This window comes from Poecilia reticulata, chromosome 22, assembly GCF_904066995.2.
Source record: "Poecilia reticulata chromosome 22, P_reticulata-male-v2, whole genome shotgun sequence".
Classification (NCBI taxonomy): Eukaryota; Metazoa; Chordata; class Actinopteri; order Cyprinodontiformes; family Poeciliidae; genus Poecilia; species Poecilia reticulata.
In genome coordinates, this window is record NC_088851.1 from 21368661 (window position 1) to 21386359 (window position 17699).

The 17699-nt window shown below is 38.4% G+C and overlaps 1 protein-coding gene across 1 annotated transcript in view; it reads right to left on the reverse strand.

Moving 5' to 3' along the window:
• LOC103458968 (microsomal glutathione S-transferase 1) overlaps window positions 1–13692 on the reverse strand; it is a 117068-nt gene extending 103376 nt beyond the window's left edge. The window contains exon 1 of the mRNA XM_081603233.1: window positions 13681–13692. The gene's annotated coding sequence lies outside the window, so the exon portion shown is untranslated. The remainder of the gene's footprint in view (window positions 1–13680) is intronic.
• Window positions 13693–17699: the final 4007 nt, after the last annotated feature.

Genomic DNA, 17699 nt, shown 5'->3' on the forward strand with positions numbered 1-17699 from the left:
GGGAGACCCAGACATCCCCTCTTTTCAGTGACATCTGATTAGACATAGAGGCAACTTTATTAGATAGTCAAAGCCCTGGAACGTATTCAGTTTGAGCTCCTAACTTTATCTTAAGCCTTCATGGTCACCCAACAGAAGAATCAAATTTAATCAATTTGTATCCAAAATGTCATACTTTTAGCAATGACCACATTCAGAAGTTGGAAATAGCTGACCAGTAAATCCAGAGAAGCAACTTTCAGTTCAGCTTTCTTCACCACAACAGACCTGATCAATCCTGTCAACATCCATATACTAAAATGTCCCAGATTGGGAGAATTTAATCCGTTTCTAGTTGAGAGACAGCTATTACTATGTTTTCCATATATTTATATTTTCCCCATGAAAAAATAATCTCATAACCTTTAGATTTAATCATAAAGATTGTTCTAGTCACTGTGTGAGAAATTGATTCAGAAAAATAGAAAAGCAATATCAATAAGTAAATGTTCATAGACTTCTGAAATTAAGGTATCTTACCTAATACTGATCAACTTCTGATACTGTATTACTAAATCATACACACTTTGCTGTGGATACATTACAAACTATATTTTAAAAATCTTAAAACAACTGAAAGCATTGCAGTGTAATGTTTTTACAAAGGAGCGATGAAAAAATGGGCCTACTCTAACTGAAGTCCTCCTTTAAAAGTCACACAAACACAAAAAATCTTTTAAATAATAGAGTGTATACACAATAAATTTCAGTACTTCACAAAAAACACGAGTGTAGGTGTTAGATAAAAAACTGAACAGCCCAGTTGATTGCACCAGTTTACCACACAGTAGTAAAACCTCGGAGGGAAAAACTGATGAAAATATGGAGTCTAAATAACATCAGGTCCTGCAGCAAAACTGACTAGAATTTAATGTTTTCTATTTGCAACCCTAAGAGTTGGCAACAGTTTTTTTTATTAACAAGTCCATATTGTTATTGTGTTTGTCTTTAAACGGCTTCCAGTTGCAATCGATAAGTCTTCTTTAGGTAAGCAGGGGGAATCCTGAATCCTCCCACCAGCTTAAAAAGTATGATTACCTGGTCAATTATTTATACAAACTGTGTTGCATTTGGTTTTAATTATCTCAGTGTGTGATACACAAGAGTCCACTCCAACAGAAAACACCATTGTAATTGAAGGATTGTTGAGGGCTAGTGCCAATCTGCAGCGGCCATGAGGCGAGAAGCGGTGCGCAGACCAGGTCAATACTGAGGCATTTTAAAAGACCAAACAAATTCCCACAACAGAAGGTATTCACAACAAAATGGTTTATTTACCATTTCTATTGCTTTTACAAACCAATCATGATCAGCAAAATGTGTCTTATTTGACTAAACAAATGACAAAAAGCCTTTTAATGAGAAAGATTTCATTTCTATAAAATATTGAAAATTAAATAAAAATAGGAAAGATAAAGTAGGTGATTGCATTAATATTCACCCCCTTTAAAGTGAATGACCTAATTCAACAGAGGTCCAGCCAACTGGTACTAGGAGTCTCAGAATGAGTGGAATAGAAATCACCCAAGTCCAGTGATTGTAGTCTAAAAACACCTGGTTTTGGAAGGTCCAGTCACTGGCTGATCTGTAAATCTGCAAATAACACTTAAAGAAAATCAAAGAACAGGTCTATGAACAGCATCAAGGAATGGATAAACAAAAATCTTTAAGGCACTGAAGATCCCCTTGGAGGGATGAAGGGACTATGTTACATATATAAATCTAGATCAGGAAGGCCTAGCAAATGAATGAGTGACAGTGCAAAAAGGAGACTAAGGAGAGAGGACACCAGGAATCCTCTGTCTATACTGAAGGAGCTACAAGTTTCAGCAATTCAGATGGGAGAGACTCTGCATTCAACAACTGCTGCCTGAGTTCTTCACCAGTCAAAGCTTTATGGCAAAGTGATTATGAGAAAGCCACTGCCGAAGAAAATTTATATCAAGGCTCAACTCCTTGGTCAAGTGGGAGAAAGTTCTTTGGTCTGATGAGACCCAAATTGAGCTTTTGTCCATTAGGATGCCAAACATTGCACAGCACCACAAACACACCATCCGAACTGTGAACCATGGTGATGGAACCATCATGTTGTGGAGATGCTTCTCAGCATGAAGCCCTGGAAGACTTGAAAAGGTAGAAGGTAAACTACAGAGCGAGCCTGTAGTTTTAATGCAACCTGACAGAGCTTGACGAGTTAGTAAAGCTGCAGCCTGATAAGCTTCATTCTGTGATTGCAGCCAAAGGTGCATAAACAAAATATTAACTTAAAGGGGATGAATACATATCCAATCACTCATTTTATGTTTCATATTTTTTGTCGTTATCTTGTAGAAATCAGTTGATACTTTGACATTTAAAAGTTTTTTGGGGGGTTTTTTTGCCAAAAAAGACCAATTTTGTTTATCATGATTGATTTGTAAAAGCAATAGAAAGTGTAAAACATTCAAGGGGGTGAATGCTTTTTATAGGTACTATACACACATACCTTGCATATTTACTTTATTAAACCAATACCAATAAACTGTTAAACAGCTGTGATTATGGGAATCAATGACAATTGTTAATGCATCAGAAAAGAAAATTACTGTTGAAAATGAAGGTAATACAGATATTCAACTGTCGGTACATGCAAACCGGCTCTGAAGACTCCCAGATCCAATTCACTGCTCCGGTTATCTTTCTATAAAGGTACACTGGAGCAGAAGTCAGGAAACTAATACAATATCCTACTCTGCACAGCAACAAAAAAAAAAAAGAAAATCACCTTCTCTGAAAGTAAGAACATGGGAGCACATCCACCCAATTCAGACTGGAAAAAACCTACTGAAGAAGAGAAATCACTTACTACCAATGCTTTTATCATTCAGAGTTTGCCACAACAACCTGCCATTATGAGAACCGATCTAGCCTAACATGGCAGAAAACTAGGGACAAAGTTACAAGATTAAAAAGCTGATCTGCACAATCTATGATGAGGCTCTAGATCTGCTGGTTTAAGACACTGACTGCTCTTTATTAATGCACAGCAGCACAAATGAGCTGCCTGCTAATTATCGGAACTCAATGAGGCTGGATAAGGCAAATACAAGGCAGTGCTGAGCATGAAGGACCAGAAAACAGCTATTCCACCAAACTACCAGAGCAGACGTTTGTGTTGTTCTGTGAAGTAGTATTTTGCCACAAATGTCTGAGATCATTTCCAACTTTGGTGAAAAGAATCACAAATTAACTGCATTTAATTCCAGTTGGAATATATTTCACAAGTTACACCTAAACTCAATCACTGTCATATCTGTAATAGCAACTAACTTAAACAGAACGTGTCTGAGAGCATGGAGAAGATCAAAAGATTTCAAAAAGCAACATGCTATACCTGAATTAAAGGAATTCAAGAAAAGATGAGAAATAAAGTCACTGATATTGTCCAGGATGAGAGGGATACGACACAATCTAAGGCTGTAAAACACCAGCAAATCACAGAAACAGCTGTAATCCACAACATTAAACAGTAATGAGCCTTTCAATTAGTAGCTAGGCTAGTAAAACTACTCCAAGAATACATTACCAACTCATACTGCCAGTCTCAACACAACCAATATGATTTAAAACACCACAGGCTTCACTTTTCCTCATTCAGGTCGGCGTTTACGAAGAAATATTTAGTTTGATAATTACATATTTAGTTTTACACATAACATTGTTGAATAATATTGTGAAAATATGACTTTGAATAATGATCCCCCATTTTTTCTCTTATGACACGCTAAATAACCCAAATTATTGCTGCCACCCTCAGAGAATGGCTTAATTTTGACATATTGATTGGATTTAATATGTTTTGAAAGGACACAGGAGAACATTGTCACAGGCAGAATCATGAATGAATGTCAACAGTGAACACACATGATGCCTTATAACAGTACCAGCCACTGATGTAGTTGGATTGGAATCACATTCATGGTTTCCATGAAGCCAGGTGCTCATTTTCTGTTGTTGGCCAGGATGTTAGAGGTAAAAATGTCAGTTTCCCAATAGCAGAGCCAATTAAGGCAACCTGACACATTCTAAGGCTTAAAGTTGCCCAAAACAAACCATACAAAAAAAATCATCATATTGTGTGCCTATTACAAAACCATGTGACATGTGTGCCTTCGCTCTGAAAGCAGGTGATCTTTCCAGTTCCATCCCAACTCCCATTCTGAAGCTGCACTATGGATTCACCTTTCATACAGCCTGTAATTAACACCAGAGCAGAAACAGCTGCAATGGGAGTGGTGCTAATTGTGCAGTATTTAATTATTTCCTATAACATTCAGTGTTGTATTAACACCAGAGATAATTATATAAATACCAAGCAGTCCTTAGGCAAATACTTTTTTTTACATTAAGGCTGTTTGATCTGTTTTAAAGAAAAATTAATAATCCAGCACTAGTCAAACCAAATGTCACCATTCAGTATGTGTATATTTTTTTCATATTTCATTATCTTCAGGATCGAGGTCTTACTGAGCAAACTTTCAATACAATCAGAGAAAGATGAAAGCATCCCAACAAGACCTTGACACCCTGAATATATTCATGGTTTTATTGATTTTAAAAAAAAGCCCACAGAGCAACTTAATCATTTTTGCTCAAATTCCAGTGACTAACATTTTATTGTAAGGTAATGCAGCCAACATTAGAAATACCAAATGCAGTTGCATGGTTGGATCGATTCTCTTCTCCTAAGGGATTGATTCAGTCTGCGTAGTTTTTATTTTTGTGGTTTTAAACAAACAGAAGCGCCTTTACCTCTCCATCACACGGTGGACAGATTAAAGGGCTCTGATTCCCAGGAATGTTTGTTTTCCATTGCTCCTGGTCATTACTGTGGTCAGCTTGCATTAAATTGCATTAAAGACCCACAAACAGCCACCAGTCCCATTTCACACACACGCGCACACGCACACACGCGCACACACACACACACGCACACACACACGCACACACGCACACACGTATTGATCTGTGGAAGTCCAGTGGATTATGAAAAATGGGCAACAAACTAAACGACACTTCACCCGAGATAGACTGCCTCTCTCTGTGGCTTGGTTAGAGAGGTGAAAATGCGTGCACAGGGAAATCAGCAGTAAAATGTCACCCCAGCCCCATCCCTGTATCTTTTTGCATTGATTTACTGTTAAGGCAAAGATATAAAGGAATAATTTATGCTGGAAATGATTAATAGATCACAGAGCAGGGGGTTATTTGGTTGTATTACAGTTTACTTTGTGGCAAACAGGGCAATCGTTTCATCAAACTTGGAGAAAATGTTTGCACTCCAGTAGTGTTGTGTATAATTCCTCATTTGCAATGCAGCAACATTATTTAGTAATTTCAACTGAACCTCCTGAACAGTGAGAATGAATCAACACATAAGCACTACATTCTGTCAATATGAACGTATTTAAGTACAGATTTCTTACTCCCAACATGAGTTATTAGAAGATCAAGTGATTCAATCAATGAAATTTAAAATACTGCTGTTCATAAAACCAGAAACATGAAGAAACTGTTTTTAGTTTTTGCCTGTTCTCCATTTATGTTGTCTAAAGCTCAGTTCAACCTGTATGTTTTGACATATCACGTTGAGTTTGAGACGGGGCCTCTCTGATTCACACAATGTGTCAAGATCTTAGCAGCATATTGATCCTGTAGAGTGCATTAGACACAGTGTACCTCAGAGCTGTTTCATCACCGATAAAAAGGAAAAGAGTCTTATCTTGCACTGGACCAATATCACGCAGCTTTTTGCATCAGTGGCGCAACACCACAGGGGAACGTCATGGTGAAGGAGCAACGCTCACCCCCCCCCATCCCCCCGAGGTGACGATACGTGAAGGGTAAAACTCGCTACATTTACCTTGTTATGGGCACGAGGTGAAGGAGCGTAAGGCGCGCTGAAGTGTATGGGAAAACATCATCGGGGAGCCGCCCCCTCCAGACGGGGTTTTGGCGACCTCTCTGGAGCTCATCTGGCAGAGTTCCAATGCCTCTTGTGTCAAACCAGTGGTTTTATTACAACAATGTCAGAATCACTGGCCATCTGACCTGTGAACTGATGGCAATAAACCGCAGAGGAGTCAAAGTAGGGGGAAAAGCCCTTAAAAGAATTGGATCATTGATTATTCAAAGCCCCCCGAAGAATTAAGATGACATCTCTGCGGAGGGGCTTTGAATTAGTTACTGAGGGTGTGCTGTGGTGGCACAGAGGTTAAGCATAACCCATGTATGGAGACCTTAGTCTTCAACGTGGCTGTCACAGGTTCGATTCCTGGCCTGGCAATCTTTGCCACATGTCTTTCCCCATCTCTCATTACCAACTTTCCTGTCAATTAACTATCAAATAAAGGCCACTAGAGCCAATAAAACCTTTTAAAAAAAGAATTAGTTGCTGAATGGAGTAGCATGGAGTTTTTCCCACAAACCAAAAAGAAACATGTTCAGTGACATGGTTGCTCCAAAATTGCCATTTGGTAGAAGTATGTGTGTATTGTTTTCTATTCTGTGTTGCCCTGCGATGGACTGGCAACCTTTCCAAGGTGAACCCCGTCCCTCGTCAATGGACACTGGAGACAGATACCAGTCCCAATAATCCTGCTAAGAGCAGATGAGCATAAAAACAGACAGATGGCTTTTAATAAGCCTTACTATAGCAGTATTTTATGTTACCAACTGTAATATCTTAAAGAATATTTGGAAATCTAGACTGAAGACAGCTGTTTGTTAAAAACCAGTAAAGATGCTTTTAGTGGCATTCGTATCAAAGGTAAGGAACATGTGTAAGTGTGCATGTGGAAATTACAGTAAAAAGTATTTCTAAAAGAGAAAAGCAGGCCTCTAAAAATGTTTACGCTTTACTTCATCACAAATGTCAAAGTAGACTTACATTTTTGTAAGAATGTGTCATTTCCATGAAGCATCGCTGGTCCTATATGCCTCCCATTTAAATATAAGGACATTACCATGAGAACGGTTCGACTGAAGCACTGAATAAATGTTGATTGACAGACACATGTGGTGGGAGGGTGACTGCTGATGAAAGGCGCTGGAGAAACTGCCTGTTCTGAATCACAAAACTCAGGTGGTTTTATTCTTGTCTGGGGCACTTAACCCTCCGCTAATAACAAACTGACAGGTGAAACTCAGATGTGCGTCTGGATATACTCACTGAATCCGCACACGTCAAGGCTGACGGGCCCTGTGAGTACCCATTGATTCCCAATACAGCAAACCCGCCCCTCGGGTTCACCCTCATATCCAGAAAGACAGCCTTGATAGATCCGTGGCATATTTTCTGATTCATTAGACGAGCATTTGGCATTAACCTCACCCTGGGAGAGGATTCCTGCAGCAGCTTTGATGTTAATCCATTCAGCCGCCTCACTCAGGCTCAGCAACACGCTGACACTGATGAAGAAATGATGAAACACTGATGCCTAGGAGAGATCCCTACTATTTAGCCTATCGACAAGCAAACGAGACACCCATCGGCTTTTCACAGTCATCATATGTCATTTAGAGGCCTGATTATTGCTAATTGGTTTCCTATAAACCCTTGTTTTCTTGCTGAGGGTAACCTTTTTAAGTACATGAACATTCTGAAGCATTGGAAGGTTAGGGCCATAATATGCTCCAAACTTTTCAGAAGTCTGATGAAGTCAAACCCTGACTGACTGATACAGAAGGGTTATAAAGTGCTTAAAGACAAAATTAAACTAACTAAAGCTACTAGTTCCTTTAACTTGAGTTTTTGTACCATAAATGATTTGCTACACTGCTTTCCAGCTCAATGAGACTGTTACAGTGGTAGTAAAAATAAAGGCAGTAGAAAACTCTTTGACAGACAACTGGCAGTCACATTTTTCCTTCGTTCTAAAACTTAAAATGAACAACAAAACTTTTGGCTGGACTTTCAGAACTTAATATGTTTAGTTGCTGCTTTGGAAGTTGTTGATTGTGATGTGACACAAGGAAGCTTGCTATTGCCTGCCAGAACTGCACTCTCCAAATCACTCTGGCTTCAATGTTGGCAAATATTATTGACAACATGGTCTGTTACACAGATGGTTCTCTGGGGCTTTGTTTAGTTTTTTTAGATTTCTGTTCTGAAACTCAGCCTCACAGTTGGATCCAGTTTTGGTTAAAAAAGTAACAGTACCTTTTTAAATATTTACCATTTTGTCTCCTTCTAACTACTAACATCAACGTATTTTATGGGATTTGTGTGACATGTTGACAGAAGGTAGTTAAAAATTGTGAAGATATAGAGGAAAAAACATTTGAATTTATTGTTAAATTCAATATGTAATTCTAAATCTTTTTGAGTTCTGCTCTTGTACAGAACCATTCATGAACAGTAATATAATTTAAAGTTTGACATTGCTAAATGATGGTGATTCTACTTAAGGCAAGATACAAATAATTAACTATATTTATAGGCACTAAGTCCTTCCCTCTGTGCTTGGAGGATTGTTTTTACTTGTAACAAAATTTTGAACTAAGCTGAGTCCGGTGAACTGAAAGTGGACTGGTGATGAGGATTCCAACTGAAAACGGCAACGTTCTTTTTCATACCGCAGATGTTTTTGTCAGCTTGTAAAACTGTTATTTTTTTTAAGAGTCTGCATTGGTCTGAATCCCCAGCGGACGTGTCAGGGTTACTAACAACAAACCATGAGGCCAGCCAGTACTCCAGACTGTCTGAGAGGCAACAAGAATTACTGTAAAGACGAGCAGAAACAGAAAGCATTCGCACATCTTTCCTCCCTTTATCTCGTACAACACCCCCTTTTCCCAATTCTCTCAGGGAAGGAGATTCTTCCTTGAACATTTGGAAAGATCTGATGTCCTTTCATATCTGTTGGTCTGTAATGACCTGGTCTTCTTCCCTCCTCCTTCTCCTCCCATTCCATCCCCATCATTCATCACTGCTGGGACACTTAATGAGAAACCTTTCCAGAGCTGAATCATAAGGACAGTCATTTAGATTCAATCGATACTTGGTGAAGACATTAGAGCGTGTGCTCCTTTTCCATTATGTAACTGAGAGCAGTCAGTGATTCATGTACACAGATAACTAAAGCAGAATGAGACTATAAAAGAAAGAGCCATTCGACCCAGTAATGAAACATTAAAACATACACAAAAGGAAGATAATAAGATTTCACAAAGCATGGATCATAAAATGTGAGCTTTGCAAAGGAAGCACAACTGGTTTTCTTTGAATTTTCTGCAAAAACCTAATCTTCCCCACGAATGGTGCACATTAATGATAAAACAAGCTTTAGAGGTAAAAATCACTGTTTATGTTTGTGAACAGTCAATATGACATTACACTGTCACAGCTTCATCTCAGTGATTCTTTCTGATTAAATTTATTGATTCAGCAATTTAAACTAAGACCCTGCAGAGCGCACAAAATACGTGAAGAGCTGTAATCTCAACATCTAGGAAGGTTGGCAGCTGTGCAAAACATGTGATTGTGAATAATATTCTTTTCTATAGAGTGGCGGACTTCAGATATTTTAAAACTGGCCCAGATTTGGAGGGTAGCAATGCTTGCATCTAACAGAAAATGCATTTCCGTCTTTTGCTGGTATGTGTCTGCCAAAACTCCTGACCAGACACCCTGGTCAGCGCTGCTGTGAAAGAAGTATTTTAAGTGGGAAAGAAAAGCTTTTTAAACAAACATATATGTGAAAAAGTAATTGGTGGGCTCACCCATGCCACCATCACTGTCATGGAATTTTAATCCATTTTTCTGACTGGATTTCTTTCAGTTCATCCACGTTGGAGGGTTTTTTAAGCATGAAAAGGCTGGTTCAGGTCAGTTACTGTTTCTTTTTTGGTTTACAACTACACTTTGACTTGACCTCCCCAAGACCTTGTTGTTGTTTTTGAGCCAATAATAATGGACTTCCTGTTGTGTTTTGGATCATTGCTCCACTGAATAACTGCAGTACACTTGAAGTAAGATCAAGATTTGAGACCAAATTCATTGTCCATCAATCAGGGAAAGTCTAAAGACCCTACAACAGTGGTCCCCAAACTACGGCCCGCCTCCACATTTGGTCCGGCCCCCTGAACAATGGACCTTACCAAGCTACGCCCAGAAACGCCCCTCGAAAGTCCCACGTGACTTCATGTCTCACACTAACCTCCTTGCAGAGCTTAGGTTCTATGGGATTTTTCATTTCGACTGACTCTGCAGAGTAATTCTGAGTCGATTAGTTTAGCATTTCTGCCGGATTTTCACAAAATAACAGCCACGACAATGGACAAGGGAACCAACAAGTTTATGTCATCTTTTTTGGACGACATCAAGATGTTTTAGCCACGCGATGCCTCTAACATTGTGCGAGTTGCAGCTAAATGCTAACAGTCGATGAGGAAAACAGCAGATCCTCAGACCCTCAGCATAAATATAGCTGTGGACAAGATCACTGATGGCTATTGTTCTTGCAAAGCTGGGTAAGTCGGGCGTTCGTGGTTTTGAGGGTTCGAATGTGCCTAGGACTTATACACGGTACTCGGTGCTAGTGTGGCTAACACGATTACAGTTTAGTAAAAGCTAGCGTGGCTAACACGATTAAATTTTTGTAAAAAGCCTTTTCAGGTTTAATAAAATCTTTAATGTATGTCAGATACGGTACACATTGCATATTGATCTGTTCAGCTAACGTGAGGCTGTAACAGACAGGCTTCAGGATGTAGAAGTTGTATCAGTACTGCCATTATGCTTGGCTAAAAGGTTTTCATAATGGATGTGTTTATTATTGACTATTTTTTTTCACTCACTAAACACAAAGAAAGCAAAGCAATAATACTTACGCCAGCAGACACTTTGTTCTTATTGATCCTACGACGGTTGAGCTGCAAATGCGGTTGAGCACAAGCTTTGATCCAAGCAAGGCTTTCCGTTTCAGATTTTGGAAATCTGTGAATTTTAGTTTCACAAACACGATCAGGATACCTGACATCGCCTGTACAGATACACCACTGACGGAGAACCATTTTTTTTCCGAGTCCTGACGCAAAAACTTTCTGTCGGTCTGTACATTAGCATGAGTTTGTGAGCCGGTAACCCACGTGATAGCTGATCTGTGACGTAAAATGGGCATTAGCCAATGAAAGGCGGACCCTGTGGTAAGGTCCATACCAGAGAGCATTCAGATTATTTTTCATACATTGTATTTTCCGGTTTATATGTGGATTTTTCTTCAACCACCAGGGGGCTCTTTAGCAGGAAGTGTGTCCTGTAAACTGTGGGTGTTTTGTTTTGCATGACACATTGCTGCCATCTGTTGGACTTTTAGGGAACTACTTGACTTTTATGTTATTTAATCAGTACGGTCGTTTGCTAGCGGTAGAGCAGATGAACACACGTGTTTGTTATGAACGCTGCATTCCAGGTCGAGTTCTTCGAAGCAATGCCTGTAAGTAGCAGCTTATACTTCAAAACAAGCCTTTATGTTAACATATGAGGAATTCATATGTTAAAGTTACTTTCCCTCAATGGAATATATACTAGTCAGTCCCAGTGACCGTTTCACTAACGGATTTTGCCCATGTTCTCTCTGGGTAAAAATCAATCGAGAAACGCGCGCAGCCCCCCCACTGAACAGTTTTAACCTTAACCCCCCACACGCCCACCCCCGTCAACAATTTCCGGCAGCGCAGGTAACACTTTTTCTGTTACAAACTGACTACAGCCCCCCACCAGAGAAGGGAAATGTTATGTGGCCATCACAGGAAAAACTTTGGGGACCACTGCCCTACAACATCACACTACCACCAGTTTTTTCCTATTGAATAACAATCTCAGATCTTTAATGACTCCTGGATGAGTTATTTATGCACTCTTGGAGTAATTTTGGTAAAACCCAAACTCCTGAAAAGGTTCACCACAGTTCCATGTTTTCTTAATTTGTGGATAATTCTTCTCCCTGCTGATTCTTGACATCAAACCCTTACAAATGACCTTGCAACCCTTTCCAGACTGAAAGATGTCAATGTCTTTGCTCTTGAATTTCTTTAGATTGGGCTATGATGTGTTGCTTTCCGATATCCATTAGCCTACTTCATGCTGTAAGACAAGTTGTGTTTAAGCAATTTATTGATTCAACAGGTCTCCCAGGCCTGGATGTGTCTATTGAATGTGGTTAATCACAGTTAAGTTGTGTTAACAAGGTAGAGGAAGGTAAGAAAGCATGAAGACAATTAACGGGAGGAAATACCAGAAAGGGAAGACATTAATGAGGCAAATGCTTTTTTCACAACACTGTCAGTTTCCCTCTACATTGGAACGTAGGCTTTCTATGTTATTACTTAACGATCAGATTGTACGATTTATAAAGTGTAATAAGTGTCAATTTTCACTTTAAAATCTGAAAATTTGATATGTGCTCAGCAGTTAGTTGTTCGTATTACCAGCATGAAAATACAAACTTTGTTTTCCATCAATTACAGAAGGACAACTTGGAAGAGGTTTTTAAAGGTACTGATTTGAGAAAAACAACTGAATTTCTAAACATTAGTTTATTGTGAGCACTAGAAATTGTATACTTTTCAAAAGCCTGATTGGTTTGGTTTCACTACAGTGAACAAAGTTGTATGAACTGCTTGTTCTCTGGCAAACCTTTTTGGGTCGACCGTATCAATATTGACCCCACTGTGGACAGAGAAAGCTTCATCCTGGCACTCACTTCCCACAGTGTCCCAAAACGTCTGTTCCTTCTCCCTAATGTCCAACTGTGCTAACACACAATGGCTCTCGCACACACAGCCACCCTACGACAGATTACGAGTAACAGATGCTGTGTTTTGTTAATCTTACACTTTAAACCAGCAGTGGGAGAAAAAAAAAACTCGAAACCACAGCGACTACAAACTTTTAATGTCAATTTCTTTAAATACTTTGCTGATAAATTGTTCTTTTTTGTTTAAAATTGAAGCACTACAACATGTCCACTTTTACTCACTTTTTCTGTGTAAATAATCTCAGTGCATCTGCTTTGTCAGATTATCAGTTAATCAATGTATTAAACCCATGATTAAAGCCAAAACAGTTCAGATGGACTTAAAATAAAATATGTCAAAACAGAATCAGAAGATTTCAACTCTGATCTGTAAAATCACTTTGCCAATGTATACGTTTTATAACTGTGGCGTGTTTATGCAGTACACATGAATCATCAGGCGAACTTGAATTACTCATGATGCAACATGTTATTTATAGTTTTCAATATTAACCACACTCTGACTTTTCCCATTTAAAAATCCAATCTAGGCTTGCAGCTCCCTGATGGAACATCAGACTTCACTCAGCAAAGGAACAAATGAGTGTTCTCTTCTCGATTTGACCACATGCTTCACACACTTCAGCCTTCTGCGAGTTTATAGGTTGCCTTTTAAATCTCCCCTCTGTGGTCTCGGCTCTCTGCGGGCCTTCAAATAAATGGACTGCCTCTCTCAGAAACAATGAGAATTTCTGTGGCCCTGACAAAGATCAATCTTGGCCGCGAGCGCTGGAAGCAGCCGAGTGCAGCGGGGTTTCTGGCCTCTTATACAGACAAATAAATCCACTGAACTGTCACTCACAGTTTTCCTGCAGTAAAGCTGTCTTTTCACTCAATATTTGAGCAGTTAATGTTCTGTTTAAAGGATATAAATCTGCTTTATTACAACTTCAATCTTGTCTCTGTTGCTCTGTCAGTAATGAAGACATTTCCATTGATAGAAGTACTGATCGTTCAGAGAAAGTTGAAATTGAAACAAATCAGATGGATAACTCAATGCAAAAAACAAACCCAAAAAATGTTTTACAGAGGACGAACCTTGGACTTTTGTCATATAAACACTTGAACTGCAGAGATTCATAAATTTTTTATTTTTTAAGTTTGGATGACCATACATATCATTTCTCCTCATAAAACCAGAGCTACCACAAACTAAACACTAGATAGCATCTGGTAATGAAAAGCTTTAACTTGTAGATCTGCAAATTTATGCGCTTTAATATATAAACCCAAACTAATATGAATTTAAAATGTAAAGGTTTTTTGGGTTTTTTTCGTGCATTTTTGGTCTTTTTCCGAATAATATTGCATTTAACATGCACACTGAGTACTAGAAATAATTTTCTGGGCTCATAACCCCACATTTAATGAACACATTTCAATATTCTTCCAGAATTAAGATGTATTTTTAAGCAGAGCAGATGGTTGAAACCAATGTGTGAAAAGCATCCTGTCACAGAGGATTTATCCCCTCTATAATGTCTTTTTTCCAATATAATTTGGCTTGATTAATAAGATTGGTTAATGTCTTTCAAATGACAGATACATTGCATTAAAAACAAGCAAATGCAACAGAAAACATAATAATATAGAGGCAGTTCGCCCATTCACTAATTAATTCCTGTATTTTATGCAAACTCAGTGCAATTTCAAGTATTTTCTCTCTCATATCTCTGAACCAACAACTGTATTCCTTCATGCTTAAACTACTGCATTTATATTTCTTTTTTTCCTAGTTAAGTATTTTCATGATTCATGCTGAGAATTAATGTGATATAATCACATTTCAGTTTAGCAGACAAATATAGCATGATTCTTTGCATCAGGGGTTGTCAATGTAAGTACAAAACATCCTTCTGACAGATACGAATTGATCTATGGGCAACTAGAAAGAGTGGCAGTTCTACAAACTGATCAGAATGTATGAGAAAAAGACTTATAGATTCCCAAAGAGCAAGATGTCCAAGGGTATTTTAAACTGTCTAAATCTGACTTTAACCTAACCATAACAAGCCACAGAAAAAAGTCTTCTTTTTTGGGGGGTTTTAAACAACCACATAAAAAGTCAGCGCCTGCTACTGCAGGAATTTCAAGTATCACAGCATTTATCGCCCAGTAAAAAACTCAGGACTTCAATAGATTTATTGGTAACTTTAGGGCTTTCGTTTTAAAACTGATACCCCGTTTCACCCCCGTTAATTTCCAACTATATGTACAGCGTTTGCCTACAGTGGCTTCTCTGGAAAAGTAGAGTCCTCTCACAGAACAAACAAGGACTCTGCCTCTCATGATACAGCAAACCGTTTTCTCCAGCTGTATTTAAGCTGCTCATTTTACCAACCACCTGGATTCAGTCACATATAAACTTTGAGCAAAATGTAATCTCCGATCGGCGAAGACAGTGATTACCACAGTCAGTATTCCTGATGGATGTCTGCCCGAAAACTGGGATTTTATTTGTGAGATAAACCTAAAGGTTTAAACATGTTGTCAGTGCTTTGAATGGCTGTATTAAAGTTTATATTTCCGCGTCTGCACAGGATTATCTGTCACTTTATTCATATGAAAGAAATAGCTGTTTACAAAAAGTACATAGAAAAAATTATTCTCTTTGATTAATGTCAGCTTACAGAGCACTGACATTTAAAAAGGTGTTGAAAACAATGATTTTATTGGCTGTTTTCTCAAACTGCAGGCCTCAACTGTTTTCGGTTCGGTTTTATGAAGATGAACGCTCCTTGACGCCATGTTGAAATGAATATTAAAGCAAGAAAGCGACTCTAATTTGCTGTTATTAACAGGGAATTTGGAAGAGTGGAACGGAGAGCAGCGGAAACACTGCAGTATTTACACTTCATTACTGTCAAAATGTGTCTGCACTGCTGTCTCAAACAATTACTGTGACAAGCTTCAAACGATGAAACAAGGTCTGCAGAGATTAACAAAACTTTAAAGCTTGAGCCTCATGCAGGATTAACTTGTAGTTGTCAAAATAACACCTAAATAAACATCATAAATGCAAATGATACGGCTCTGAACACTCCAAACAGAAAAACAAGTTTCCCCACAGGACGGCAAGTCCAATCAGGTCAAAAGAAAAGCAGATAATAACTGAGGCATCACTCATGGTAATTTCATTAAATTATGGAGAATTATTAGTTTTATTTAAAGTAAATCCAGTATTCATGTATATGGATATTTTGCATAATGAACTTGCTAGATTGTGAACCTCCGTTCCACATTCAATGTGTGATTTTCATTGCCAAAACACAGAATTTCCATTGCTCTGTTCAAATTAAAATTAGATTTGATGGGACACTATGTTAATCATAGATTTCTGAACAAAAAGCATCAGGTGGGGTTTGCTCCAATCGTGTTGCTCCAATTGTGTTGCCACCGTCGGCCTTTTGCTGAAATACATCAAACGCTCCAGTTGTTTGAAATAAAGTACATTTTTGCTTGGGTTGTTGCAGATTTTTTCGGATGCGTCATTTGTCACCATCTGTTGGCACTAATATGGCCATTTCTGAATGCCACATGGATGCGAATCCATTAGGTTCTGCAAACTTGGTGTGTAGAGATGACACATCTGTTACAATCACTGACCTCTAGGGGCTTCCTCCTCCTCTGTTTCAGGTCTACCTGGCTGCCACAGGTGAGATGCATCAGCCACTGCAAGAGCTTACTTTCAAAGTGCCAAGTCTCTTTTACCAGAGCCTTGATCTGCAGTCATCCTATCTGTTGTGTGTACTTTTGCAGCCTAGTGTGAATAGTTCTGTGTGAGCAATTTAAAGCAAATATTCCAAAAGAGAAGTTTCTTTTATTATTATTCACAACACTGGTAGGGGTTCCCCTCCATTTTTGTTCTAGTCCCTTTTTCTCAGTTTTGTGGATAACTACTGAGCTCATACTTTGTATTTTTCTTTTTACCTTTATTTAGTGGTATTTCATTTCAAAGTTTGTTTATTTTGGCCTTGGAGTACCTGAAGCTTAAAACTTCCCTTTGTTGATTCTTTTTTCTCCTATTTGATTTTTGCCTGAAATGTAAACTTTTATTTCAACCGTTGAGTGGTAAATAGCTTTTATTTAGAACATTTCAGCGGCTCTAATCTGCCATATCTATTGGCTTTCAGAGTGTTTTAGATGTAAATGAACATCCAGTACATCCAGATTTCTCAATTTTGCGCGGGAGTCGGCTAAAACCGTTTTGCTTCAAACACTCAAAGGTTACAAAAGCATGTAGGAAGATTTCATCAATTGTTTAAATGACGGCAGTTTGCTAGAAAACAAAATGGTGACAAGATCTAAAGGATTTGTAGTCGACCCAGCTGCAGAACCTAATGTTGGCAACTGCTTTTGTGTTTTAGTGAGCGTTAAATATTTTTCCAAGAACTCTGAACTGCAGATTTATTAAAATGAATCCCAAACTGCATTAAAGTGAAGTTTGGGATTCTATTTTATGATTAATTTGGTTAATAATTATCCAACCACTTAAAGGCACTCAAAACTCTTTTCTCTCTCTCTCTAGAAGGATAGTTGAACTTTAAATATGGGGAAATCTACAATCAGACAGTGACATCAAAGAACAGTAGATTACTGAGAATTCATCCCAGTACAAAAAACACTATTCAGAACAGAGATGCATCAAAAGCAAAACATACTTCAAAAATGTGAGAGGACATCATTTTACTGACCATGTTTATAACCAACTAACATGGTTTTCAGTAAAGTTCACTAGATACTGTCTGAGGAAGCTGTAGCCAAAATGTGGAAAGGTTCAACATAGGAAATTATTGCAAGAATGTTATGGTGGTGTAGTTA